General features: G+C 46.5%; 4 non-coding genes across 4 annotated transcripts; 2 read left to right on the forward strand and 2 right to left on the reverse strand.

Annotated features, from left to right (window-relative positions):
• Window positions 1–728: 728 nt before the first annotated feature.
• On the reverse strand, window positions 729–800 carry TRNAE-UUC (transfer RNA glutamic acid (anticodon UUC)). The gene has a single exon. It is a non-coding gene; the product is annotated as a tRNA-Glu (tRNA).
• Window positions 801–933: 133 nt separating this feature from the next.
• TRNAM-CAU (transfer RNA methionine (anticodon CAU)) lies at window positions 934–1,006 on the forward strand. The gene has a single exon. It is a non-coding gene; the product is annotated as a tRNA-Met (tRNA).
• A 1,052-nt stretch (window positions 1,007–2,058) lies between these two features.
• Window positions 2,059–2,130, reverse strand: TRNAE-UUC (transfer RNA glutamic acid (anticodon UUC)). The gene has a single exon. It is a non-coding gene; the product is annotated as a tRNA-Glu (tRNA).
• Window positions 2,131–2,263: 133 nt separating this feature from the next.
• On the forward strand, window positions 2,264–2,336 carry TRNAM-CAU (transfer RNA methionine (anticodon CAU)). The gene has a single exon. It is a non-coding gene; the product is annotated as a tRNA-Met (tRNA).
• The last annotated feature ends 859 nt before the right edge of the window (window positions 2,337–3,195 follow it).

Consider the following 3,195-nt stretch of genomic DNA (forward strand, 5'->3'; position numbering starts at 1 on the left):
AATTTAGGGATTTGGTGATCACCAGACCCCGAATTACTCCACACTAGGGATGGTCGGAAATGCCAATTTCCGATTCCGCGGTAAATCCGCATTCCGCCATTGCCAAATACCGATTCCGCTTTCCGCTACCAATTTCCGCATTCCAATGCGGAATTTCCGCCGGAAATCGCGGAAATTCCGCCCGACTTTAACATCAATTTTCTCAAAAACTATAAGGTCTTTTTGAAAACTTTTTTTTGCATCCTGTTCAGGAGATTCTGCTTAATAAACCCTGAAAATTTGGTGTTTCTAGGACTTACGGGGGCTTTGCTATTACCCGCTAAAGTCGGCGGATTTTTACTGTAATGTAAATGCAGAAAATAGGCAGATGCGGATTTTCTGCATTTTACATTACAGTAAAAATCCACCGACTTTAGCGGTTAATAGCAAAGCCCCCGTAAGTCCTAGAAACACCAAATTTTCAGGGTTTATTAAGCAGAATCTCCTGAACAAGATGCAAAAAAAAGTTTTCAAAAAGACTTCATAGTTTTTGAGAAAATCAATGTTAAAGTCGGGCGGAATTTCCGCGATATCCGGCGGAAATCCGCCTAACGCACTTGCATTAACGATTTCCGCATTCCGATGCGGAAATGCAATTTCCGATCGGAATTTCGGAAATTGCATTTCCGTGGAATCCAAATGAGCATCCCTTAATTCTGATGAGCGCACCTTAGCCAAAAGGCAGGACGTTCCCATACCGGGAGTCGAACCCGGGCCGCCTGGGTGAAAACCAGGAATCCTGACCGCTAGACCATATGGGAGGCGTTCGGTAAGAGCTGAATGCATCTGGGGGAAAAAGGAGCTCGAGAGCCAGAGGGGGGCATCAGCTCTGTCTAGACAGCAAACCATGAGCCAACTTACCTGGCGCGTGTGCGGCACAGTGGCAAAAGCACTGCCTCGTTAGCGCAGTAGGTAGCGCGTCAGTCTCATAATCTGAAGGTCGTGAGTTCAATCCTCACACGGGGCACTGTCCTCATGCTTGGACAGCCTTTTGGTTAGGGCAAGTCCACCCTATAAGCGTACAAGCCTATCGCGGAGACTTTTGATCACTTTCCCACCCACTGAGATACCACTGAGAGTAGAGTCTGGACATCAGCGCTATCAGCAGCAGAGTTGCAAAAGGGGCTTGGAGCAACTGAAAATCTGACTTTGGACATTGCCTTTCTTGTCACCCGCCGAGAACTTTTGTAGATGGGGCGAAGAGAAAACAGCCAGTATTACAGAGGGAGGACCTTTTTCTGGCCAACAGCCGTTCTTCCCCTGCACTAATAGGCCCCCAAGGAGAAGGCTTTTGTTGGGCTCCGGTACGCTCACCTGGGAAGCTTGATTCTGATTAGGGATGGTCGGAAATGCCAATTTCCGATTCCGCGGTAAATCCGCATTCCGCCATTGCCAAATACCGATTCCGCTTTCCGCTACCAATTTCCGCATTCCAATGCGGAATTTCCGCCGGAAATCGCGGAAATTCCGCCCGACTTTAACATCAATTTTCTCAAAAACTATAAGGTCTTTTTGAAAACTTTTTTTTGCATCCTGTTCAGGAGATTTTGCTTAATAAACCGTGAAAATTTGGTGTTTCTAGGACTTACGGGGGCTTTGCTATTAACCGCTAAAGTCGGCGGATTTTTACTGTAATGTAAATGCAGAAAATAGGCAGATGCGGATTTTCTGCATTTTACATTACAGTAAAAATCCACCGACTTTAGCGGTTGATATCAAAGCCCCCGTAAGTCCTAGAAACACCAAATTTTCAGGGTTTATTAAGCAGAATCTCCTGAACAAGATGCAAAAAAAAAGTTTTCAAAAAGACTTCATAGTTTTTGAGAAAATCAATGTTAAAGTCAGGCGGAATTTCCGCGATATCCGGCGGAAATCCGCCTAACGCACTTGCATTACCGATTTCCGCATTCCGATGCGGAAATGCAATTTCCGATCGGAATTTCGGAAATTGCATTTCCGTGGAATCCGAATGAGCATCCCTTAATTCTGATGAGCGCACCTTAGCCAAAAGGCAGGACGTTCCCATACCGGGAGTCGAACCCGGGCCGCCTGGGTGAAAACCAGGAATCCTGACCGCTAGACCATATGGGAGGCGTTCGGTAAGAGCTGAATGCATCTGGGGGAAAAAGGAGCTCGAGAGCCAGAGGGGGGCATCAGCTCTGTCTAGACAGCAAACCATGAGCCAACTTACCTGGCGCGTGTGCGGCACAGTGGCAAAAGCACTGCCTCGTTAGCGCAGTAGGTAGCGCGTCAGTCTCATAATCTGAAGGTCGTGAGTTCAATCCTCACACGGGGCACTGTCCTCATGCTTGGACAGCCTTTTGGTTAGGGCAAGTCCACCCTATAAGCGTACAAGCCTATCGCGGAGACTTTTGATCACTTTCCCACCCACTGAGATACCACTGAGAGTAGAGTCTGGACATCAGCGCTATCAGCAGCAGAGTTGCAAAAGGGGCTTGGAGCAACTGAAAATCTGACTTTGGACATTGCCTTTCTTGTCACCCGCCGAGAACTTTTGTAGATGGGGCGAAGAGAAAACAGCCAGTATTACAGAGGGAGGACCTTTTTCTGGCCAACAGCCGTTCTTCCCCTGCACTAATAGGCCCCCAAGGAGAAGGCTTTTGTTGGGCTCCGGTACGCTCACCTGGGAAGCTTGATTCTGATTAGGGATGGTCGGAAATGCCAATTTCCGATTCCGCGGTAAATCCGCATTCCGCCATTGCCAAATACCGATTCCGCTTTCCGCTACCAATTTCCGCATTCCAATGCGGAATTTCCGCCGGAAATCGCGGAAATTCCGCCCGACTTTAACATCAATTTTCTCAAAAACTATAAGGTCTTTTTGAAAACTTTTTTTTGCATCCTGTTCAGGAGATTCTGCTTAATAAACCGTGAAAATTTGGTGTTTCTAGGACTTACGGGGGCTTTGCTATTAACCGCTAAAGTCGGCGGATTTTTACTGTAATGTAAATGCAGAAAATAGGCAGATGCAGATTTTCTGCATTTTACATTACAGTAAAAATCCACCGACTTTAGCGGTTGATATCAAAGCCCCCGTAAGTCCTAGAAACACCAAATTTTCAGGGTTTATTAAGCAGAATCTCCTGAACAAGATGCAAAAAAAAAGTTTTCAAAAAGACTTCATAGTTTTTGAGA

This window comes from Hyperolius riggenbachi, chromosome 3, assembly GCF_040937935.1.
Source record: "Hyperolius riggenbachi isolate aHypRig1 chromosome 3, aHypRig1.pri, whole genome shotgun sequence".
NCBI lineage: Eukaryota > Metazoa > Chordata > Amphibia > Anura > Hyperoliidae > Hyperolius > Hyperolius riggenbachi.